General features: G+C 41.0%; 1 protein-coding gene across 1 annotated transcript in view; it reads left to right on the top strand.

Annotated features, from left to right (window-relative positions):
* Nucleotides 1-11,659: 11,659 nt before the first annotated feature.
* Gat (GABA transporter) overlaps nt 11,660-26,495 on the top strand; it is a 56,663-nt gene continuing 41,827 nt past the window's right edge. Inside the window, exon 1 of the mRNA XM_072301969.1 lies at nt 11,660-11,935. The gene's annotated coding sequence lies outside the window, so the exon portion shown is untranslated. The remainder of the gene's footprint in view (nt 11,936-26,495) is intronic.

Raw genomic sequence — 26,495 nt, 5'->3', positions numbered from 1 at the left:
CGCCTACTCATTCCCGATATCATCACTCATCATTTGGCAAATTTTATGACCAACAATTTGCTCATCAATCGTCACTAGGTGGAAAGTAGCTTTGATTTCTTAACTTAGCTTTTGCCTCAGCCGAGGACATTGTTCAGATTATTAGTGCCTAGAATAAATGTCTTTGGACGTGTTTTTAAAGTGTCTCAATAGAGAGAGTGTGGACATCGAGTCCCATGTAGAGTTTCCTCACGCCCAGAGGTGAGACAAGTGAAATAAATTTCTGATAATTAATTGGCTCTCGCTTCTTTGTCTCTGATAAACTCCCACGAGGCGAATTATTGCAATCGAATTTAATGCAAATTTCGAATTGAGAAATGCGATGTCGTGCTAATGTTCGGTGAATATAGTTACTTCCATTTTTTTCCAATTTTGTGATGCGAGCGGGGGGGGGGGGGATCACACTGAAAAAAATTCTCGGCGTTTTTACCAAGGTCCGTTCCGTTGGTACCTTTACCATCTCACTTTTTTACCAATTATTGGTAATTTTACCAAGAAAGACTGGTAAACTTACCTAAAAACAGGTATTTTTACTGTTTTTTTCAGGTGAAAATACCCATTTTTATTGTTAATCAATTCCCGGTAACTTTGCCATTTTATCTCGGTAATTTTACCACAGTCGATAAAAAATATTGGCGTTTTCACCGGGGTCTAGTAAAATTACCGAGAAAGTCAATAATTTTACCGAGATTTCTCGGTAAAATTACCAATTCCATAAATGGTAATTTTACCAAGAAAAAACTGGGATCAAATAGAACCCTGAATTCTTGGTAATTTTACCCTTTTCTTAGTAAATACACCGAGATTTTTTTTTCAGAAATTTTTAAACGTCGCATGGCGCTTGTGATACTTTGCCTGGAAGGTGACGAAATGTTGGTTAGTACTTTTTTAAGCGAGAAAATTTATCGGGACATCCACGACATCGCAATCCAATAAACAAGCTTTTGAACTCTCATCAATGACGTATCTTTCGACTCGGGTCGAGGACTTGCCTCAGCTCGTTACACAAATGCCCGAGCTATAGTTCTTTATCTCCAATTCAAGGTTGGCAAGTTCTGCCAGAAGATTATTGATGTTCCCATGTATTCAAGCCTAAATATCATCCTTTTTTGCACGAGCTGGCAAGTGTAGTTCGGACAGATTCGCGAAAGAGATGGCAAACGGGAAATGCATTACGCTATGCTGAGCAGGGCATTCACAGAGACAGAAAGGAGCTTTGACACCGCTCCATCATGAAGCTTCACTGCTTTTTGGAGCAGTGTTGCCAATTTTATTTGAAAACCCTGCTGGATTACGGCAAAAACAGGGTGTCGGAGGACGTAGGGGTGTATTCTTCGCCCCGAACATTTTCTAAAAAATCACATTCCCCCCCCCCCCCCAAAGTGCCGTCAGTCAGAGCCACGACCCCCTAAATTATTTGGGATTCCATCGTTTTTTCTGAATATTGGTGACAGTTGTGGACCAAAACTCATGCAAAACAGGCCTACTCCCATGAATTTTAAATGGAAATTCCGTCCATGGCCTCAAATATATCAGTATTTTGAGTTGAAGGGGGATTTCAAAAGGTTTGAGGAGGAACCTAGTTTTTCACACTGAAAGATTCAAGACCCTCTAGGATCTCCTTTTCAACTTAATATTTGGATATTTTTGAGGCCATGGGTGGATCCAGGGCTAGAAATTGTGAGGGGCAGCCGTTTTATATTAGTTTTTGTCTGTGAAATATAAATGTCACCAAAATTCAGAACAAATTATGATATTCCAACAAATTTAGGGCTCCGTTGCTCAAAAAACTGAGTAGGAAAAAGAAACCTTACTCTGCCCCACAGCAGTAGAGTACGTGCATCTGCAGTCTGATCATATAGTCCTGAGACTCTCTCTCTATCTAGTGAAATGCACTGTTACGAAGAACAACAAATGAAAAGGACAGGAATGAGAGACATGCGAGCTCTTCATTAAAATTCTTAGAGATAATAGCCAACATGCGAACAAAGCTTCCTTGGTCTCTCGGTTACGGTTAAAGAATGCGTCAAAAAAGAAATCGCAACCCAAAAAATGTAAAAACATATCGTAATATATGAGAAACGGACTAGCGGAGACACAGCTAGAGATAGGTATCCTTTCTTAATTTCTCAATTTCTCAATTCCTTATTTCCGTAAAATTGTAAAATCAAGGATTGACTGAAATATGGCGAGTGGATGGTTTCCCAACGACTGGATTTAGCTGAAGGGATCTGTGGGTTCCTCCTGGAAAGAGACGAGAGGGACACCCAGTTAAAGGATGACGACAGGAAGTTTCAAAAGAGACGAGGGACTGCTAGCTTAGAGAGACTGTGGGAGGACAGGATAAGCTGTGGCAGCTACGTGTCGCAGAGCGTCAGAGAATACTCTGCGAAAGCGGCTTTCATGTATGCGATCGGTGGAATCGCACGAGAGGGGATATTTTGTTCGGCCGTTGTTCACTAAACGGAAATGTTGAGGTGAATAAGGAGATCTTTAAATTTTAACTCGAGATCGCAGCTCTCGCAAGAGAGCGCTTTCCGGTCCAGCGAGATTTAAAGGGATAAAATATCGAGTCAGGCTGAAAGTTAAATTTTTTTTTGAAAACTTTCAAAGTGAATGGTCTTAGAAAGTAGTGAGAAATCGCATGAAATTTAAAGAGAAAATAGTCAAATTTTTATGTTAATGATTAGTTATTCTGCAAAAAAAAGTTGACCACGTACTTATCAAGCGAAAAACACGACGTCACAAGTACAGATGTCGGTCAAGGTTTTGAGAACATGAAAAGATTTGCAGGTAGGTCCCTACTGAGAAAGTGAGTAACTTACACCATCAGAAAATTGTATGTTGATTTATATACCTTGCAGATTTCCCATCACACTTCAATTTTAAAAAATGACCTTTTTAAGATTTTGAAATCATATCTCATTTTGCTCCTCTTCATGAATATTTAACTTATAAAATTTTAAGGATAGCTGAGGCTGTTTAAAAATGCATGACTGGAAAATTTAAAACGAGCTCTATTGCCATTACCCTCACATTCCATATGGACGTATTTCTGCTAGAAGGAACTATGTGCATTATGACATGAGCCCTGAGACCCATAAGAATATATCGATAACAAGGTTCACGTCATAATGCACATAGTTCTCGTCCATATGTGAGTCCAACAGATACATATCTTTGAGCAATGTTATTTGGCATCGTACCATTTTCCGATTTTCACGCGAACTGACGTCATCGGATTTCAGCAGATTTTCATTTTTCCACTCTGATTCACAAGAACAACCGTCGATAATTTTCCTCCTCTTGAACCGCGAACAATCCTTTGTTACAGGGTTTCCTGGAGGGCGTTTGGATCTCTGCAAACTTTTTCCGAGGAAATGCTGCGAGAAAATGCTCTGTGAGGTTTTTCTTAGGTACTTTTGTTTAAATTTTGGGAACAGCCGTGCAATACAACGTTCACTTGATTGGATATAGCTACCATGCATCAGAAAATAATACACTGATGATTTTGTCAAAAATAAGAAAATCTTAAAACTGTCTCTCACACTTTTTTATCCTTTAAGGCAACATTTGCCGCGTAGATACGCTCTTTATACAATAAAGAAAAGTACAAAAATCTCCAGGCGGACCTATTTACAAATATAACTTTGCTATTTAAAAAAAATTAAAGACAATTTTAAGACGGTATGTCGGTACAATTTTAAGGTTTGGGTCGATCGATCGCCGTGCCTTTGGAAATTCTGAGATGCGTATCGAAAATTTTTCGCTTCCTTTAAGCGCTACCTACGCGTGAAATAGGGGTTGGAAACCATCCCGTATGGTCTCATCAAGAGAAACGATCACCAAGCTACCCAGTTGCTTGATATTTATAATGCCAAAAGAAAAAAAGAACAAACGTAGAAAAGTCAATCATAAAGCTGTATTTAATTTGATGGTTAATGGGCAGGTAGATAATTTTAGGGCAAAAATAGCAAGGTCCTTTAGGAGGAGGCTATTGTATGTTGACACGTTTGAAGTTATTTTTATTTTACGTTTACGCGGAATTCTTCATTAACAGATCATCCCTGCCCTCTCTCGACTTTAAAAAATTGAGTATTAATGTGAAATTTTTCGAGCCATTGTTGCGAACACAGGTAGGTAAAAGTTACTCACTTCCTACCGCGCTTTCAGTTTCCGAGGTGGATCAAAATACCTACATCCTCCCCGCAGCAATTCTGTTTTTTTTTTTCGACGATTTGTGTCTTATTATGTCTGCAAATCTTGACTCGCAGTAAAGTCAGTCCTGCTACGCCTAAATGCTTTGATGCTACTTTGATCAAGTTTTATGTTTGACAACTGATCAATAGTGGTATACAGAGGCTATAGTTCCTGTCGTCGGGTTTTACACTTTATCGCCATTGGCTATAAAAGGCTATAAGACATTGTGTAGAAATTCGTGTGCTTTGGAAATCATTAAGTTTGATACGGAACTACCTTAATATTTACAAAACACACATTCTATTTTCCTTTAAAACATATTTTTTTCTCATCAATTAAAATGAGAATTATCAATAAAGAGTGTGCAAACATTTCAAAATCATGAGTTGAAAAACGCTGACCTCGCGAGATTAAATATTAGAGCTTAACACAAAGCGGAGCGGCGACGCACTGGCGCCTACAAACCTAACAGGGATACTTCACGCATTGCGCAATGCGTGAAGTATCCCTGTTAGGTTTGTAGGCGCTAATGCGCGTTTCGCGCTCTCTACCCGCCCGCCGCGCCGCAGCGTGCCACGGCGTCTGAAGCAACTATTTCACACCAGAGGTATTGCACAGTATCATAAGAAATTGAAGGCTCTCTAACATATTAAGAATGACAGACATCCTTCAAAAGTACGGACCATTCCTTGCAAAATAAATCAAGATACTACGGCACAAAAAGAGAGCGGTAGTCCAAAAACTAACTAAGTCCTGGTATCCGCATTTAGTAACGTTTAGTATAAACTTTATCGTCTGGCTGTTGCTTAATCTCCATCGGCTATAAAAGGCTAAAAAAAATTGTACAGCCGGCTACGCAGGCTATTGGAAATCTTACAGCCGGCTTTAGGTCTATGGTATCTTGGAACACAGATACTACTGCCAATTTTTACCAGGGATGTGTTCCTCCAACTAATCGCGCAGGAAAATAATTGAAAATAGGAACAACTTACGGTAGAGACCTATTTTCCCCTACGTACTGTGATCTTCTTTGTAATGTACTGTCACCTGTGAATGATCCTATCTGATCTCTGTCGCTCAGTCTTCTTGATTTCACAAGGACGTAGTACTAACACATGGAATATTGCTACTTCCGTCGGCATCCCAAGTCCGTAGATCTTCTCCTAGCACGAAGCGGCTGCGGCCTAAACTCAATTTGAGCGAGGGTCAACGGCCGCCCGAAACCGATACGATCTCGGTGCACAGGGATTTTTTGGCTCTCGCCGCACAGTGGATCGAGTCAATTAGAGAGGTGGAACATTAAATTTTTCACTGAAACTGCAAATTTTGATGTTTAATTTGTAATACTTTAATTTTAAAGGGAGGTTTTCAGGAGAGAATTTTAAGAGGAAACCGCAATGAAACCACTTTTAGAATCTCAAAGCCTTGTATAAACGGAGTTATGAGCGTTTAAGTTTCCAAATTTTGTCCGACCTTTCCCATTGACTCGATCCTTTGTGCGCCGCCCAGACTATCCGGACCCTCCGCCTTCGTTTCGCCGGATTTGCGCGCCCAACACCGCTCGCCGGTCTAATCGGTCTCGACTCATCTCATTTTAGCCCCGTAAAGTAGAGTATACTCTTAAAGCGAGTTTTATCCGGGTATACTTTTATAGGAACCGAACTATGAACCCAAGTTTGGTTTCCGCGACCGAAAAATTTGATGCTCCGCATATGAATCGAAGCTCAGTCCCTGTGACTGTCGTTTTTTTCTCTGAGCCAGGACTGTCAACCGGATGATATATTAAACCGGTTCAACCGATTTAAACCGGTTTACTGTAAACTCAGGATATCCACCAGAAATTTCGATTTCCGGCTTGATTTCAGTTCACTGGTGACAATGATTTTGCTTTTCGGCTTGGTTAAAATGTGAGCCGAAAAGGAGAATTTTGAAAGCAGAGAGTGTTTTAAGTGTATTGGCACATTTGATGTCTATTATTGAGATTACTCCATAAGCATGTACACTTTTTGAATGCTTTTAATACTTTTCATGATACTTGCCTCATGTTTCATGTCTCAACTCGCCCCACCTTGTGTTCTTTTCTTTTGGTGATAAAAAGGACTGCTAAATAATGTTTTTACGAAATCCAACCATTGCTAAAATAATTCGCTGTTTTTGAACAGAGATCAAACCAATTTTGAACCGAAAAGTAATTTTGGTGTAGCCCTCGTATTACTCCGGTCTCGGTTCGATTTCGCTTCCTTCAATCTCCCGAGCCAGTTTCGGTTCAAACGGTGCATCAAAAATACTGGCTCCCTCCGGTTATCGGCTTTTTAGTTGGACGTATATCTGCCAAACGTAACTATATGTACACTACGACGTGAGCCCTGTTATGCATATATTCTTACGGGTCTTAGGGCTCATGTCCACTCATGTCTTAATGCACATAGTTTCGTTAGGCAGAAAAACGTGCAGTTAACAGCCTTGGGTACTCCTTGCTTGAGACATCGTGCAAAATTTCCCCGTCAATAATATCCTCATTGGATTGCTCTTCGAGACAACCGGAATCCACGTTGTTCCGATGGGATCCTTGTCATGATAACCAGCATTCCACTGGGACAACGGAAATCCCGGTTGTCTCGAAGAGAGACCCGAATCATTTCCAGATAGTTTCATGATGTTTCTTTCGTTTGATGACACCTTGGTTCGACACCACTCCGGCAGCATCGCTCAGGAATGAGAGAATAATATCCCCTCTTCTTTCAGGGTTACGGACGAGGGGGGGGGGGGTATTTGAGTGCCGTGTCACCCTCACCATGACGTTGCAGCTGCACCCCCGTCACGTCACGCCGCGACACCGCGCAAGCTCCAGGCTCGGCTTCAATTACGCGTGCAAAACGAGACAAATTGTCGCTCATCCAACGTAAGGGCGTATCTCGATTTCATCATGAGCCCTGGAAAGCATAGAATCATATGGGAAACAAGGCTCACGTGGAGATTGAGATGTGCCCTTATGTCAGAGTAGCGACGAAATATCTGGAGACGCAACGCGAGGAATCCGGGCGGGCTGTCGCACAGTGGATCGAGTCAATCAGAGAGGTCGGACATTAAAGTTTTCAATGAAACTTCAAATTTTGATGTTTAATTCGTCATATTTTAAATTTCAAGGGGTGCTTTCAGAGGAAAATTTTACGAGGAAACCAATGAAGCCACTTTTAGAACCACAAAGTTTTGTATGAACGAAGTAGAGCGTTTAAAGTTTTCACATTTTGTCCGACCTCTCCTATTGACTCGATCCACTGTGCGTCGGAAGGGGTCTGTTTCCTCCGGTATCGACGTTCAACATCGACGGCAAAACTCCCGAACCACGTAACTCGTTTGCGATGTTTAAGAATCTCCGCTCCTGTTTTATTTTTTTAAAACGCAAAGTTATACCAAAGGAGACCAATTGGATGTATCAATGCGAGAGGGGATTCAGAAACATTCTTTTGATTCTCGGTTTTTGACGGATATGGATTTTCCGTGACGTGAGCAACTCAGTAACATATATATGACCCGAAAAGACTCATTTTATCCCGTAGAAATATCGCCTTAAAACTGTGCAGCGGAAATTGGCGATGATAATTTAAATCAAACGGAACTATGTCTGGCCCCCTTTTAAATGAATCAATAGGAACGAGAGAGTTGAGACAACGCAGCTTATGGATGTCACAAACGGAAATAAAGATTACACGAATCGGAAGTTTTTTGTAATCTTTGATCAACCCATTTCCGAATTCCTATCTCCGTTCCCTCTCTCATTCCATTTGTTCCTTGCCGTACCCCCAATTTCCCGGTCCATTGCAGTGTATAATCTTTGCAATTGGTGAAACTGTAATCTTTATTTCCGTTTGTGACATTGAAAACCTAGAATACGGGAACCAATCAGAAATGTTTTCGTATTGAGTTCACTATCAGTATACAGGGACTCTGATAGGAAACATATCCAAGAAATAGTGATTGCTCTGCTTAGGCAAATCTAGAGGGAGGGGGGGGGGGGTCAGGGGCAGAGCCGGATTTACCTACTTGTCACCATGGGCCGCCTATATTTTGCCACCCTTCTCATTTGTTTTGAAACATGGATACAAACCATCAAGTGAACGTGCCGGAGGAGAAGGGGTGCCTACGACGCGTTTACCCGTGTTGGACACATTTTTTGTGAAAGTCCTGTCAACACTAGCAAAATTTCACGGAACTTTGTGTGAAAGGTAAGTTCCTCAAACCAATCTCCGTGTGGACAAGGCCTTCCATTTATGAGAAATTAACAAAAAAATTATGAAAGTACAAACATAAATGTGGTTTAATAATTTTAACTTCCGCCGCCGCGCCGAGCTGAACGCACTAAGTTTGGCGCAATGCGTGAAGTATTCACCCAGTCTTGTAGGCGCTATGCGTTTCGCGTCGACCACTGCTGACCGCACTACGTTTGACACAATGCGTGAAGTATTCATGGAGTCTTGTAGGCGCTAATATGTGTTTCATGCTGACCGGCGCGCCGAGGGCTTCTCCTTTCCATCTCAAGTCTTCGTCATCATTGCTCTCTGCTCCGCGCCGTTCTAGGCCAAATTGCGTGTTTGGTTTCTCTCTCAACTAGACTAATGAAAGGCGCTGTCTCTTGTATCACCGAAAGACGAACAAATTAGAAATTACTATAATTTAACTCTCGGGAAATGAGAGATTTTTTCGCCCTCTCTCGTTTGTAATTTTTTTCCTGAATCAGATTCTTTTCTTGATATCTACATTTGAAAAAATTACAACATTTACCGCCATGGGCCGCGGCCCAGGTGGCCACCCCCTTAATCCGGCCCTGCGCAGGGGGTGATTTCTGATTTCCCATTAAAGTTTGACCGCCGAATGTGAATGTGACCTCGGTTTTTCTTAGACCTGAACAGATGTCTTGGAAAATTTGATTTTCTGTAAAAAAAGCTAGATTTTAGGGGAAATTCCGATCTTTCCAGGGAGAACCGAAATGATCCAGAAAAACGGAGGTCATTTTCGGTATTAACAGTAAAAATAAATGTAGAGGTAGTTACCAGATCTTTGGCGAATCTTAAAAAAAAATTGATGATCAATTGATGAAATTTAAGTTTTTCTACATTTTTAGTATGTAACAAAATTTTTGTGGGCCTTCGGGCTAATCCGCTGTTTGTATCAGTTCCATCATGCAAAGTTATAATGAAGAAGCTTAAAAAAAGTCTCTTTTCAAGAATTTTTTAAAACCTATTAATGAGGGAATCGCTAATTTTTTCTGGTTAGCGAGGAAATTTTTTCCGACTCATAGGAATTCATGGGAATTCGTTTAGTTGGCAGACCTGCAGAAAATACCAGAAATTTGCCCCCTCCGCAGGTGATGTACGTTTTTGCGCGATCTGACTTTTGCGCACCGGTTCGGACAGAAATCAATCCAACATATTGGTCAGTCGCGCGTTAACAGGTCGACGGCGTTGTTCTCCAGTGTTTCATTTCACTACATTTTCAGCTGAAATATTTCTTTTATTTTTAAATTAAATTCCTGCTGTTGTTAGAGACATCAAAGCAAGAGAGATTCGCGGGCCCAAACGTCATGATCGTGATACTTTTATTGGCAACGGACAACATTCGCGAACGGGGAGGAATGTGCTGTCCCCTAAATCATACGAAGCTAAACCTGGCTCATACAGTCAACGAGTAATTCACCTGCGGATTGAATTTGGACCGGCGGCACTCAAGGTCCAAAGGAAAATTGATTAAATGATCAAGGCTCGGACTCTATCTCAGTGAGTATTACTACTTATACTTATGTACACTGGTTCTTGGAACTGTCCAGTTTCAAAATGCCTTGATCTGAAAGTTTGCTCGATACCTTTTCACCCTTATTTGGATTGATGGCGGTTAGTGCTGTCCTTCAAATGAAGCGTCATCCTGTAATTGTGAGACAACATATTGGGATTTTTAAAAAAAGTACATATGTGTCATGATTTACAACTGACGACATTATATTACATACAAACATGCCAATTTGACATTGGAAAAGGGTCTCCTAGGGAAGTCTGCAGAATCGCTAGTGAATCAAGCCTAATATGAGCTCAGTAAATTACACACTTAATTCTGAGTTGTGAAGTTTTGGGTATCACTTGTTGAGCAGGCTCCTTGAGAATTTTCAAGGCTTTTATTAAAAAAAAAAAAAAAAAAAAAAAAAAAAAAAAATTGAAGCACGGAGGATTTTCCTGTTGCGATCAACTTGACAACTTTGTTCCTTATTACAAAATGTAGCCCATTTACAAGATTCGCAGTTCAGCTGCGTCGGAATAAGAAACTACTATTTCTGGCTTATTTTAGAGACAATGGACGTGCCATTAGCTCTCCAAAGCAGAGATGCTTGTAAGCAAAAAATAGTTCCTTGTTGAGAAATATAGTCCATTTGACCTCTCATAACATCATATTCGAATGTTCTGACCGAAATCAAAATGAAATCTCTTCAAAAACTGCTATCTCTGCTAAAGACTTAGACCTCGAAACTTCTTCTAGTATTAGTGTCATCTCCGTCACCGAAGAGGACATAGCGACCAAAGGAAAGCTGTGGATTACACACCCCCCCCCCTCTTCCCTTTTGAAGGTGGAAGCTTTTTTTTTCTAAATTGGATGCATTTAATTTTATCAACCCTAATTAATGAGGCTCTCTGTTTCGATTGTTATACACACATTTGGATAAAACGCCGACTTGCCAAAATTTTTATTGCCCTCTCATCCCGCCACTCATTGCATCTACTTCAACGGTGCAACGTCTCACCGGTAAAAAGTAACAACATGTAGCGCAAATTTCTACGATGGCCAAGAAACCAAAGTGCCTTCAATTGCTTACGTATGCAACATGGACATCAGAGGGGCACGTATAGTTGTAGGTAGGAGTTATCCTAAAATCTGTATCGTGTCTCTCGGCTGACATACCAACGGAGGACGCTTAACTACTCGCAATTTAAGGTGATTTCTTCCAAGAGGGGAACAAACATCGATATATCGAACAAATTTTGCTAAAATACGACTTTAACTGGGAATAATACCGAACTTTTTCACTGATAGACAAGTCTGACTGTCTCCGGAATCACTACTGAGTCAGTCAGTTTATTTTAAGTAAATTTGTCGAATTTCGACGGAAACTGATTTGGAAAAATTTGAGCCTTATTTCTCTCTGGGAAAATACGGGAGATTTCTTTGAGTGTAGGAGTTTCCTGAGCGGCGGGCGGGTGGCGGAGAGTAAGCCTGAAGGCCCGAGAGCCCCCCTCGGAAGCGCGGGAAAACAGGTCATGCAGGGCGCGAAATGGGCGCGCTGCGCGGTGCGAATTCGGCGTGGCTCGAGGGCGCGGGGGCGGGGTTTGGGGGGCGCGAGGGACGTCGGCCAGGACCCCGCGGCCGAGCGCCGCGGCGCCGTGCGCAGTCAGTAGTCAATAGTCCCTGTTGAATCGCGTCGCAACCCCGACCCGACCCGTGCGGCGTCGGATATGACCAGTGCGTCGCTGCCCCTTTCCGCGCCCGAGTGTTTTGTTTGGTGACTCTTCCTGTGCAACATGTTTTCTGTGGTGGTTTTGTGAGTCGCGTTTTTCGAACTATGATCGCGGGTGTGCGTGACGAGACGTGAATCTAGCTCCCACGTTTCAGGAGACGTTACGCCAGCTAATCGGATCCAGTGATTTAAAAACAAGTACGTTCCCATCTCATTTACTTTTGGGGAATCTACCGAATTCTGCACGCAACAGTCGAGCTTTTTCAGAGGCTCATCAGGTTGTGGAACGTAAGCTTTTATATGTGTGTGCAGGGTGGCATGGAATGTAAGAAACAAATGAAAGATTGGAAATTTCAGTGAAATATTCCATGAAATTTCACGAGGCTGTGAAACATATCATATTTTTCAGGGGCTTGAGTATGCATCCCGCACTGGAATACACAAAAATAACAGTTTTTCCATTCTAAAAAAATGAAAAGGAACCGGTTTTTTCAATATTTTTCATAAATTCCAGAGATTTCATCAAATATTTCACGTGAAATTTCAAGATTTCATTTGTCATGAAATTTTGCCACCCTGCGTTATGTGGTAGGCCAGTTTGACGGTGAAACCGCAAAAACGCTCATCTCTTCTGCCGTCTTTTAAAATCCAGGCTCTCTCTATGTCTTATAAAAAGAGAACGAAGCAACACGATTTCTAGAAATAATTACGTAGTATCCTTCACTTAGAGAAGAAATATCAGGAAGGTTTTCATGGAAGACGTTAAAATTTTTTTTAATTTGGAAAAAAAGTTAAGACGGTAAATCAACATAGCGTCGTAAGCCGAGATACGAACGATTTTGTATAGTTTTACCGTGAAATTTTCAAATCAGGCATTTCATCAAATGCCAGGGAAAATATAGTCAATTTGTATGTATGTTTACTAAAAGGGACTGTGTAAAATAAACAAGACGGAATGGAACACTGTCTACAGGTTTTACGTGTTGTGCATATAGTACGAGTATCTTCCGGTTTGATTCTTTCTTACGTAGTTCCTTTTAGCATGTCCGACTATTCTGACTTAAACTTTGAGACTCTTATATTTTGTTAATCGTCTGTACGATAATGCTTTGAATAAGTAGACAATCTCTCCCAAAAAATTTTCCTAGAAACATTGACAGTTGAATTTGATGAAGATAATACTGCAAGTAAAATTTGTCCTAGTGCCCAGTTGATGCGGACCACTCAATTTAAATGATATCTTCTCAGAAAGAGCAGAATTATTTAAAGAAGGCCTTAACTGCCACTTTTTCAAAAATTGAATTTTTGACGGGATAGGTACTACGTATTCTTTAAGGGTGGACGCATCTTACTATCGAGCAATTTTACCAAAATTGATCTTTAAGCGACATCTGTTAACATTAGAATATCTGCTTTAGTGGAACAAGGGCGTGATTTCCGGATCATCTTTTTCCCCCTCTCAGCGCAAGGTGCTTCTTTACGATAAAAACTATGAGTAAGGGCGCAAACTACGATTTATATCATCGAACATGCATGTTATACTTGACTGTCATAATGGTGTAAAAGTTCTTAATACGCACTGAGCGGTTTTGTAAGAGACGAGAATCTCCACAAAAGTAATACACAAAAAATCGTGCCCAATTTTTCTGACTTCCTTTCGTGAGCGCGGAAATTACAGATGGTGTGTAGAAAACGGGTTGATTTTTTCGACCAGGAATATGAGAATAGTCAGAGAACACGAGTTTTTCAATTTCCTCTCGAAACTTGACTGTTGCCTTTCTTCAAGTAAGCCGTTCAATAATCCTGTATGTTCTTGGTTTCTCATGATGAATCCTGGTGATTTTCGACTTTCCAGGCCCGACGGTGATCACGATTCTTGATAAATTTTCAAAATAAATCCCCGAAAATGATTGCACATTTGAGGGGATTGGAGGGCAATGCGCATAAAAGCAGTCCTTGAAAAAATTGAGATATTAATTATTTCAAGTAAAACTAGTCTTAATGCATATTCTGTGAAAAATTCGCTCGCAAATTACAATTTTTACAAGTCAGCTTGAACTCTCTTTCCGCCATAAGGATCCATGTAATTTCGAAACTCCAAACACGTATTTTTCGAAACAGCAAAAACTGCACTCATGTGCCCTGCTCTCCAAGCCCATCAATTGAAAATTTTCATGAGGGTTAGTTAGAAAATATTACATGAAGTTCGAGCAGATATTGTAAGATTTGACTTTACCAGTGACATAAACAAGGCTCTATGCGTCTTGCTCAATTTCATTTTCAACGACATTGCATTTCCGACCAGCGAGGCCCTCTATTAAGAGTGCATCGCAACGAAGGACGCATTTCATAAACTCGAGACGCTCCGGCACTTCGCGATAACGTCTGCTCGTCTTATACTTGAGGAAACTTCAGGACGTTGATGGTTTACGAAGCCCGCCGCCCCGCGCCGTAGAGCAGTCCTTGGAAACTCCGAGATTTTAACTTAACTTTAACGGTTTTAAAGCCCTCCTATCTTTTTATGGACATAATCTCTGTCTTACACGCACACGCTTGACGCTCAGTATAATAAATATAATTTTTATATTTGGAGGAGCTACAATTTTGGATCGCGAAGTATTGTGTCCTTCGGGCGTTGGACCGACTTTTAGCCACCTCTTCGGCGAGCCCCTTTCTCTCCTCCTTCCCATTGTTTATCTCGCGATCATTTTACCTCCGGTTATTGGGTTTTATACTTCTTTTTACAGAAAATAATCAATTTGATTCAAGTAATCGCCGTAATAAGGAAGAACGCCGTATGAATCTTCAGGCGTTGCCAAATTTCCTTTGATAAAACACAAATCCCCGGTAAACTTATGAATTTTCCTCCAATTTTTCAGATTTTTTTTTCGCAATTTCCCTTAAAGCTCCTGAAAATGTCAAGGAGAAATGTTCATAACTTCCTGTAAAAATAAACATTTTAGCGACGTAAATTTGGCAACTCTCGAATGTTCATACGGCGTTCTTCCTCGGCACGGCAGAATAAAGGACTCCCTATTCGAGGAGAATGAAGGAGGGATGAGGATAACGAGAAGGCGAAAAAAGTCTACCGCCCATTAATAAACTTATGGCCTTGGCAAGAAATCATATGCAGGCCTCTGCGTGGGCGCTGCAACGTTAATCTTCGTAAATTAGACATTGTTACCACCCAAGTGTTTGATACCGGGCCGCCGCGCGCCGGACCGAGGAGTCTAATTAATTCTCTCCCTAAGTTTGTGACCAGTGCCACTGGAACTTCCTAATAACAAGACTCTCAGACCTTCACCGTTTCTTACGAATCCAGGGCGAGGCGCTTTTTTTTTAAATCAAAATCTTAGGAATAAAACATTAACGTTGATCCGACCGATTTAAACCAAATCAACTTAACTGCAATTCACATCGCCTGAATTTCTCTCACATTGTATTGTTTTAACATGAAATTAAGCCGCATGATCATTGGCGGATCCAGCAAATTAATAACATTGTTTTTCTCCATTTAAACCTATGAAAATGTATCGATTCTTTGAGGGGCCAGGTGCTCTGACAAAAATCGATTGTTTAACATAGGTTTTAACTGAGGGAATTCGGTGTTGCCAAATTTTTTGATCCGCCTCTACGCATGACACCTCGGAATTCTCTGTAAATTAACCTTAGAACATCGAGAATATACCTATAGAGTTCCAAGACAGAATGTAGCCTATTTTCTCCGATAAATAAATAAATAGATCAAAAGGGAAAACAAAGCAATGTTAGATGCGGTTGGGTTGATTCTGATTAATACATACATATAAGTCCCTTTACAGCACTCCTTCGCGCTCTACGACTCCTAACCTCCACTGCTCTCTTTCAAACCACAAATCTTGGTTTTGTCCCAAGATTTGTGTGTCCCAAATCCCAAGATTTGTGGATTTGTGATTCTGATTAATGCCGTCAAATTAATGTTGTCAGAATGAATTTATCTAATGATTGGTTTCCCTATTAATAAGTGGACTAGCCATTGACTCTCATTAGCAAAATAGACGTAATCTCTGTTTCGAAATTTGCGTAGAAAATCAGGAACTTCTGCGAAATTTCCCTGGATTATCCGGAAAAAACTCGCAAAATGTCAAGATACATAAATATTACTTAGTTTCTATTGGGAGAATAGAACACGAGAAAAAAATTTGGCGACGACTGATGCAGTTCGGCTAATTCTGGTTGAATCCCGTCCGAATTCGCAGCTCGATAGCTAAATTGCGGAACTACGTATCCCCATCGCGGTGTTTCAAAATTTTTACTTCCGTTTCATTTTTCCGAAACCAAATTTTGCGCTTGAAATTTATACAAAATAGTCTGCTAATAGAGAAGAGTGATCAAAGACGTTTTCGAGAAAATACGTCGAGTACTTTTCCGAGGAAAAATTAAAGTATGACAGAAAGTCTGCAGCGTTGCAAACGAGGGTACGTGGTTTCGCTTTTTGTCCATCGAATCACGCTGATATCGGTTAAAGTCATCAAATTGTATGCAATTAGGAACTGCAATTTCCGACTCATCCGTAAAAAATCTAATGTGCATGGGGAACATGATGACATATACGTTGTTTTTAACCAGAGCCAAAAATTTTAGTTCTCAATTATTATTGTAGTCCATTTCATCATCGGTGTACATCCATAGAAGTTGTAGGTTTAAAATGTGGCTGAGAGATTTTGATTTCCGGTTTCCTTTCGGGTTATATGATACAATCCCTGGTTCTGCCTCCACCATCCCGTTCCGTCGTACCCTTCCCTCCCCTTTCATTTCACTCTATCTTTTTCCTTTTATCGGGAGGTCCCTGAAAAAAAGCTCACTCATCAGGCTCGAGGGCTAACCCAGATTCTTTGGTTTTGTATTCGCGGCCTTCCTTCCTAGGCGTTTCCGTCAGACCTTTGTCCATGCTTGTCAGTAACCAAAATTCGATAAACGCGAATCGATTTCAAACTTCGATACTTCCCTCCCGATTTGCAGGAACGAAGGGATTCGATTCGATGAATCCTGTCGCCATTCAAGCGTGCCTTAGTCAAGGGCTCTGAACATCTGGTTTTTTTCTTATTTATCTCGATGAAGATTTCTCCTATTTCTTTCGTGACCTACTTGGATAGAATACGAAGCGTATCTGGATGAGCAAAATCATTACATGAACCATATTTAAGCATGAAAGAAACATTTTTTTTTTGGGAGGAAGATGTTTTGCTCGTTGGAAAAGATCGGTAGAATCAACCCAAGATTCATATCCTTGTAAAGAATTCTGAAAGAAAATTTTCATTTCTGTGCTTTCAATTTGATGAACGGCAGTATTATTTGTTCGTTTTTGATCGGGAGGGTTTAATTTTCTACAAAACCGTCATTTATTCATTTTTCCTTCTCTTGATTTTTTCTGCCTCTCTCTTACCCTTGGTAAAAATTGGCAGTAGAATCTGTGTTCCAAAATACCATGGACCTAAAGCCGGCTGTAAGATTTTCAATAGCTTCTGTAGCCGGGTGCACAATTTCTTATAGCCTTTTATAGCCGATGGCGATTAAGCAACAACCAGACGATAAAGTTTATGCTAAACGTTACTAAATACGGATACTAGGACTCAGTTAGTTTTTGGACTACCGCTCTCTTTTTGTGCCGTAGTTTCTTGATTTATTTTGCGAGGAAAGCTCCGTACTTTTGAAGGATGCCTGTAATTCTTAATATGTTGGAGCGCCTTCAATTTCTTATGATACTGTGCAATACCTCTGGTGTGAAATAGTTGCTTCAGACACCGTGGCACGCTGCGGTGCGGCGGGCGGGCAGAGAGCGCGCAACGCGCGCATTAGCGCCTTCAAACCTAACAGGGATACTTCACGCATTGCGCAATGCGTGAAGTATCTCCGTTAGGTTTGTAGGCGCCAGTGCGTCACCGCCCCGCTTTGTGTCAGGCTCTAATATTTAATCTTGCAGAGTCAGCGTTTTTCAACTCATGATTTTGAAATGTTTGCACAACACTCTGTATGGATAATTATCATTTTAATTGATGAAAAAAAAATATGTTTTAAAGGAAAATAGAATGTGTGTTTTGTAAATATTAAGGTAGTTCCGTATCAAACTTAATGATTTCCAAAGCACACGAATTTCTACACAATGTCTTATAGCCTTTTATGGCCAATGGCGATAAAGTGTAAAGCCCAGCGATAGGAACTATAGCCCGACTGTATACTTTTTTATAGCTTCGTATAGCCCGGCTATATGATTTGCTCCGCTTTCTACAGCCAGCTATATGATTTTCAATAGCCTTCTTTAGTCGGCTATAAGAACTCCTATGGTATTTTGAAACGCAGCTCCTATCGCCAATTTTTACTAGGGACCTTTTTTTCACTTTTACATTAGCTTTTATTATTAAACATTAGACTAAGTTATTCTTTGAAAGTTTACCATTCTTAACTCTTATTTTGTCACCTTTTCAGTTTTTGCTCGAAGGGTCCAAAATTACAAAGGTTGAAGTATCTGACCTGTAATGCTTTGCAAAATATCGCACTTTTTGGTTTTTTTTCCCCTCACTGTGTTCGGGTGTAGATTGCAGAATTTTAAGCGACAACACAACCTGAGCGTACGGATTAAAACTATCAGACTGGAAGTCTTGAATCTAAGCTTTCGGGTACATGAAAACGGCACGGAAACGGTTCCGGGTACGGTTGTGTTTCAGCCAACTTACTAGAATTATCACTAAGGGTTCACGCTACCTACACAGACGATATAACGCTGATTTTAACGCCTTAATGCAACTATGCGTGCTTGAAGGAGGCCTGTTCCGTTGCTTTGCTCGTGCCACACTATTGTGGACCGCAGTTAAAATATTGCTCTGGCGTTGAACGCTTACGAGGAAAATTAAATTCTTTCCACCAAAAGCGAACAAATAATAAGATACTGTCACTCACTAAATTGACAAGATAGAAATGAAAATTTTCTTCAGAATTATTTACAAGAATATGACATGCAGCAAGATTCTACCAACCGCTTCCATCTGGCAAAACCTTTCTCCTGAAGACAAAATGTTTGTGCTTAAATACGGTTCATATAGTGATGTAGCTTATGAAGATACTCTGCTTTACTTCCGACCAAAAAAGTCAAAGTTGCTGCAAAAATTAGCCTATTTTTTCAAATTTTTCGTTGAATTGTCCCCTTTTTTAAATGCCGACAGGGACCAAGTTTATATTTAGTCCCCTTTCGGATTCCAGATTGGTAAATTCAATTCGAAGAAAGTAAAAAAAAAACTGCATATTGATGCTAATGGAGTTTTTCCTGGCAAGTAACAAACCGATCTCTGAATCCATTTTTTATTATTATTATTAAAAGCCTCGGACTTTTCCCTTCCTTTTTTTCTTCTTTTTTTAAACAAACTTTGTAAACGGACCACAGAGGTTTTAATGGCCATCCTTGCTAAGGCACCGTTCTAACATAAACGAATATTACCACTACCATTACATTTCTTTCTGCTAAACATTCGGACTGGTCGTTGGTCGGATAAAAAAACAGGCATTTCGTGGGAAAGCCCATTTGTTAGGATATGGAGAGGTTTAAACGGGCCTCGCGACGCCTCAAGAAAGACATCCAAATGAGACTGCGGTCTTTGGCCGCGGCGTCGCGTCGCGTCGGCGAGTAAACAAGACGGGAAGACGCGACAAAGTGCAAATAGATTCGCAGGGACAACTCGATTGCGTCCCGTTTGCCAGCGGGCCAAAGGCGGCCTGGAGTCGGCTTTCACGAGATCTGATTCACGGCTTAACGAAATCTTCCGGTTTAGCGCGACACCCCGACACCCGCTCACTGGCGGCGCGTCGTGGCTCGCGATGCATCGATTAATCTACCATTTAAAAGTATGTGAAAGTATCTATTACCCAGAAATACCTCGATGATCGATTCTTTACCATGGCTTCAAATGGGAACACATCGATAGCCAAATGATTAGCCCCCTCCCCTCTGGCCCTTACCTCCATCCATGGGCAGTCACAAGTGCCCTACGCTCCTCACCGCCGGCTTTCATAGCAGCATTGCCATCAATCACTAATTGAGAAAATAAACGTTATTCTTTCACTGCCGTACTAAGGAAAAACGCCGTATGAACCTCCAGGCGTTGCCAAATTTCAATTTATAAAAAACGGATTTCTTGGTGAACTTATGAATATTTTTCTTCCAATTTTTCAGATAATTTTGTTTGCAGTTTCATCTAAAGTTCCTGAAAATTTCAATGCAAACTATTCATAATTTTTTCTATAAATAAACATTTTACTGAATGAAATTTGGCAACTCTTGAATGTTCATACGGCGTTCTTCCTTAGCACGGCAGTTCAGCCACAAATATTTCAAAATCGTAACGAGCGAATATGAAAAAAATATCACTGCTTGCTGTATTCCTGCTAATATATCGATGGCCAAAGTGCGTATCCTCAGTGCGGTGTTTTAAAATTTCCGCATTTATTTTATTTTTTTGAAGGGCAGCAAGCCTATTTTATAATTTCAAATTTATACAGAGTGTTCTGTCAGCACAGAGAAGATAAATCAAGGAAATTTTCAAGAAATTACGCTGACTAGTTTTCCAAAGAAAAAATGAAGCATGACGGGAAGTCTGCAACGTCGCAAATGGAGATACGTGGTTTCGTACTTTGGCCACCGATATGATCCCCCCCCCCCCCCGAAAAATATAGCAGCCAGCGCTAGACTTTCATCAATGTTTACCTTGCATCTGGTCATGTTTACCAGCGTCTGGATTGTTGAAACGTCATCAAATAACCTCAATCGCTTGAAACGAGGGTCGTCCGTAATGTCGGTTCACCCATTTAATATCTCACGAAGAATTATAAATAGGAAAAATCTGTAGACGTTAAAAAGTCATTACTTTCAGCTTATTAACGCGTCATTGATTTTTAAATGTGGTCCGATGAAACTCTAAAAAGTGGGTTTTTCTTAACCCACCTATACTCCGCGCGGGTCCAACACTTTTTTATTCACTTTATTGCGATAAGCAACATATTGCAGTGGTGCCTCAAAGGCTACGTGAGCAACACAACCGAAGAGAGGAAAGATGTAATCTGGCCTTGTTTTTTAAAACTTCTAGCCCGGACAGGAGCGATACCTCATTAGCAACACTATACTGAGAGTTCACTCTTTGCGCCATAGCGCCTTAATTTTGCATACGCAACACGGGCATCCATCAAGCACGAACAGTTGTATCTCTGCGCTGTCATCGAGGCGCTTCCTTTCCTCGTTCTGTTTCCATATTATGCTTTTTCCTATTTGTTTTATTGAATACAGCAGCTCACTTGCTGGAGACGCTCTGTAAAGCTTTGTACCCTCGCCATGAAGAGGATGGTTGAGAAAAACCCACATTCTTAGAGTTAGATTAAACAAAATTTGATAATCTATAGTGAGTTAAAAAGCTGAGGGTAGTAGTTTTTACCGCTATTTACAAATTTTCTCCATCTATTTTAATTTAGCAGATATTGAATAGGAAACCTTACTTTCTGGACGACCTTCGTAGCATTGCTGAGACAGGAAGTCGACCCACCATTTCATTTTATTTGACATCTTTCATGGAATTATTTTAAGAGTTCAAGGATATATTATGGCTGTTTTCATCGGAGGATCAGAAAATTCACAAAAAATAACAAAAATTTACATTTTTCTCCGTAGAATCTTCGTTTGAAATCGTGTGAAGCGAGAGTCACACATTCTGTGCGGCAACCTCTCAATCGAGGGTTGGGAAGCTGTCTGCCATCTAGCACAATACCACGAACAAGCAGGTGACATTTCGATCGAACTGGCTGCGGACAAGTCAAACATGAGACATCAAATAACAAACAAGCCGGAGGTTACAGTTACATCGTCAGGCACCGGCACAACAGCCCCAAAAGACTCGACCGATGACAAATGGAGCCCTCGCTTTTCAGTTCGGTGGTTATTGATTCGGTTACCGCGGAAATTGCGGCATTCATTACTTTCTCCTTGCCAGATTTGCTAGGATTTTCGGAAATACAGCCAATATTTGCACCTAAGCAGAGACCAAAAATGACCGAATCTTGTTGTGCAATCCGTAAACTGTAGATATTTCAATGACCGAAAAATAGTAAAGTTGAGGAAATTCAGTGCGGGCTGAAAAACGCCCTTTATTGATAGCCCTCCTTTGATTACTCGGTCAAAATTTCGCAAAACTTGAGTTCCGTAAACCTATCTCTGTGTGGACGAGACCTTCCATTATAAGAAAAGAACGAAACAATTTTGAAAAATAAACATGAATGTGGTTTAATGATTTTAATTTTCGCCATCGCGCCAACCGCACTGTGTTTGGCGCAATGCGTGAAGTTTTTATCCAGTCTTGTAGGCGCTATGCGTTTCACGCCGACCGCTGCTGACCGCACTACGTTTGACGCAATGCCAATTGTCTTTACTCTCAGTATGAAGGGACTCTAGTTCAAATTAGTGCGTTCTGTAAACTTGTTGATCCTAACTCTCATCGTGGAGGGACTGTAGTCGACGACATGCTCGTCGGAACGAAGCCGCACAATCGCCGAGAGATTAGATTCAAATCCGGATACGGCTCGCGTAGCCGGCGAACTTGGCGGTGCAGTTTTGGCAGTCGGCCAGGAAGAAGCGCGACTGCAACCTGTTTCGCACGGCACGTCATCTGTTGAATGGGGGATTAACTAGAGCACGGGAGTCCCTCAACCCGAGCGCGGGCGGCCGGGAAGGGAGGGGAAGGGATAGAGCCGAAAGAAACTCGCGCTAGGATAGCAACAGGTCTGGCGACCGATGGTGTGACGACCGATTCTTTCAACTCGGCTAGAGCAACCCCCCCTCCCCCCAACGCCCCCATGCCCCCGCCCCATCCTCCTCGGTGGCGATAATTAATCGTCCGTCGACGACGGAGAGAGCAACATCTGCATGACCTCACTAAACTTCAAGCTCGGAACTTTTATTGCCCGCGCGCGAAGTGTGGTCCACGGTCGTCGGGGATGAAAAACGGAGCGCGAGCCGTTTCCCGATTCGTGAAAAGGTTCATAAAACACTTTAAGCTCTAGAAGGGAAGGGGGATGGGGGTCTGAGCGTGCATTATTGGGGAGCTAAGAGTTCAGAGCTACGTCTTGTAACGTTAGAATGATTGTTCATACGGAACAGTGTTGGAAACTCACCTTTGAGTTTTAGGAGCCATGTGGCGCATCAAGCCCGATTTTTAGGAGCCATTGAAGATTTTTTAGGGGCCAAATTGACTCTTTGCCTCTATATTACGGCGCATTTAGTGAAAAGTTAGACGCGAGATGTTTCCAAATCGTGAAGAATAGAAAAAGCTTTCACTTGTAGTGCTGAAAATTTCGAATAATCACCTAATATGAAAATTCAGATCTTTAGGGGGTAATTTTTAGGGGCCACGATGGCGCAGAGCCATAATTTTTTAGGCGCCATAGCCGATTTTTTTAGGCGTATTTGGCGCGTTGACGCCTGTGAGTTTCGAACACTGATACGGAACCTGCGATATAAGGTCAACGCGATCTGGCATTTTTCATCAAAATGTATTAAAAATCGCTAATTTGAGGGGGAGAGTCCAACTGAGCCTTGCGTAATTTTTTTCAGGGGAGGGAGGAATATACAGACGTATATTACGAGGAAAGGGGGGCAAAAATCCGATTTTCAGCGGTACGCATTTTATGAACGACTCCAAACTTTCTACACTTATTGCAGACTAGATGAAGTTACTGTTGCGCAAAATATCTATAGTGATGGCCTCAAAATACGTACCTCAAATGCGACATGTCAAAATCTCCATTTTTGTTTTATTCTTCCACAGAAAAACCAAAAAGCGTTTCGATTCAAAATATCATCAAAACTTCTGATCAAAATTGTTAGTGCAATAAGATGAAGAAAAATCTGTAAAAAGTCTCACAACGGACCATTTATACGTAACGCCAAAACTGGGATTTATTTTGCATTTTTTAAATGTTAATTTTTCACCCTTACATTGATAATGAAAACTCCATAAGCGTGTTCACTATGTTTCAAGTAAAAATTCATTGAGCAGACTTGGAGCTGAGGATCAAATCCTTCCTGTAGTTGTACATATCGACGGCGAAATTCCCAAACCACTTTTGTCGGTTTGAGGCGTTGCAGAAAGCTCCCTGCATGCCGTACTTTATTTTCTTAATGGACAACTACTCATCGTCAGTTCTTTAAAACTTTCATGATTTTCCCTGTTTGTGAGAAGAATATTCTGTGAATACTTTGAGTGCTGATCATGATTCGTTCTCCTCCAATACAAAAGAATAAAACGGAGAGCTGATGTCTTAAAACACCGCGAACGAGCTACGTGATTTGGGAGTTTCAACATCGATATTAAGAGTTTACCCAATTGAAGAGTGGAAAGTCAAAACCTAGTAAGCGCCATCAGGTGCACACAGATTTATTTTCTGTCCTCCTAATTCAACAGGAATTCGGTTGCCTGAGAGAGTAAAAAAAGTTTGAGAAAATTTTCCAATGATAAGGTCTGTAAGTCAAAAGCAAGGACTAAAGAACACCGTGCAGCTTAGCAACACCTGAGGGCGACGTTTATCAAGTTCAGAATTTCCTTTTTCCAATTTACTATGACTTCAGAATGCAAACAGATTTCTTTCGCTTGTCTTCCCAATCTCTGATATCTTTGCATCGAAATCTAAATAAATTTTCAAATGTAAACCTCGAAAAAACCAGATTTAAAGATAAGGGAGGATAGGTACTAAGCGACTCCTCGCAGCGTTGCCAATTTTTTTTAGAGCTCGTCGTTGGAATAAAATGCGATGTCAAAGAGATAATGGGACTGTTCCAACAGTTGGCAACAGCGGGTGAGGGGTTTTATTTTCCGGAAAAGATAAATAGCCAGAGGGGGCTTATATTGCAGTTTTTTTCTCCGAGCAAGATCCTGAATCCTTTGTGGTCTTTTCAATAAAGCGAGTTGAATTTAATTTTACGACTCCCCTCGAATGTTGAAGGCGCTTTTAGAGAGAGAGATGGAAATGGGCCGGGCGCACGTTTTCCTTTTTGTCTCGCCCTCTCATTTCCTCGTCGTTTTCCGGACCTACCCGGGAGAGAGGTGAGGCATGCACCCTCCTCAAATTCTACTTTGTCACATTTGAGAATAATCTTGCCGAGAGTGTTTTCTCAGGGCCTCAATTTACCCACTCTCCATTTTCGAGCGTCCGACGCTTAAATGTCTTGAAAGAGCGATCGTAAACAAAGCGTTCTTTTGAAGAACTATGTCATTCGCAAAATTGTATTTTTAGAGTATGACATTTTCATAGTTTCACTTTGAATTTTTACCACCTCAGAGCCAATGGGTCACTAGAAAAGTTACGGACTGAAGCACCGCGTAATATTTTTCTCCTTGAAATTTTACGAAGGAACCTTCAAAAGATCTAGTTGAGTTTTTCAACACTTGAGTCGTTTAAAAAAGTGTGAAAAACTTTAAAAAACCCCATCGATCGTTCAAAAAAAAACTTTTCCTCCTAAATTTTAATTTAAATAAATGGTGAAACAGGGCTTCCTTTCTCTCACACATCGACAGTGAAACTACCAGATCACGCATCTCGGTTTGCTATGTCGTAGTCCTCCTGTCATACTTTATTTTTTAGATGGAATACAACTCAACGTCAATTCTTGAAAACTTCCGTGATTTTTCCTGTCTGTTCGAGGAAAAATATGTGAAAACATCAAGGAATAGTGTTGGCTTGTTCTCCCTCACAAAAATAAAATATGAGCGGAGTTTTTAACACCGCAAACGAGATACGTGCTCTATTAGTTTCACCGTTGATATACGTGTTGTTACACTGTGGATTGAGTTTTCAATGATGCAACTATTCGGCCTCTGAGGCCACGCTAGGAAGTATCGTTTCACAATGAAGGCGTTTTTATGCGTCGACAGTCTTCATCAAAGAACAATCTGAAGCAACCGCATTACTCGCTAATCTAAGCGGCTGCACTGTTGATGTGGTATTTAAATGCTGAAACAATTCGACCTCTAAGTCTCCGAATATGCCTGTTGTTGGGAACGAGGAGCCAAGAAGAGTAGTGACTTCCTTTTCGAAGAGCGATGCGAGACGCAACGCCACCAAAGTCCAAAAGGCGCCTTTAAAAAAAAAAAAAAAAAAAAAAAAAAAAAAAATTAAGCTCCTAAGGGTGATTTTATATCGAAAGGGGCGTCTTTTGCCCCTATATCAATGCCATCTCATCTTTGTCCCCACTTTCCCCGCCATTTTCTTCCCTTTTTTCTTAATTCTCTTAGGCACCGCATTAAACTAAATATATTTTACTATGCCACTACTACTACTATCACAACTATTACTCGTTTTGTTTCTTTTTTTCCGCCTTCCTCTTTTTCCTTTTCTCCTATTTCTCTCATTTCCTTTCCTTCTGCTTCCATCCTCTCCCCTCTCTTTTTCATTTTTCTGATTGCGTCACGCCTATCCTTACACCCTCGAAACGTCGCAATGGTATTGTGAAGATTCTTCCAGTCTAATGTGTCGAACACATGGAGAAAGTTCGTGGTAATCTGGGCAGTGGTGTGGCGTGCTTTGCCATATATCGATTGATCTGCCATTCAAATCTATGGAAAAGGATCGACAAACAGGTTGTTCGCAACAAACCCCTTAATAATAGATTCGTTACAATAGCTTCAAATGGGGAATTATCGATAATCTATCATTCACGCCTCGCCACTGATTCTAGGAGATCAAACCCGAA

This window comes from Bemisia tabaci, chromosome 1 (genome assembly GCF_918797505.1).
Source record: "Bemisia tabaci chromosome 1, PGI_BMITA_v3".
In the NCBI taxonomy this organism is placed as follows: domain Eukaryota; kingdom Metazoa; phylum Arthropoda; class Insecta; order Hemiptera; family Aleyrodidae; genus Bemisia; species Bemisia tabaci.
This window is presented reverse-complemented; position numbering and strand designations above follow the sequence as displayed.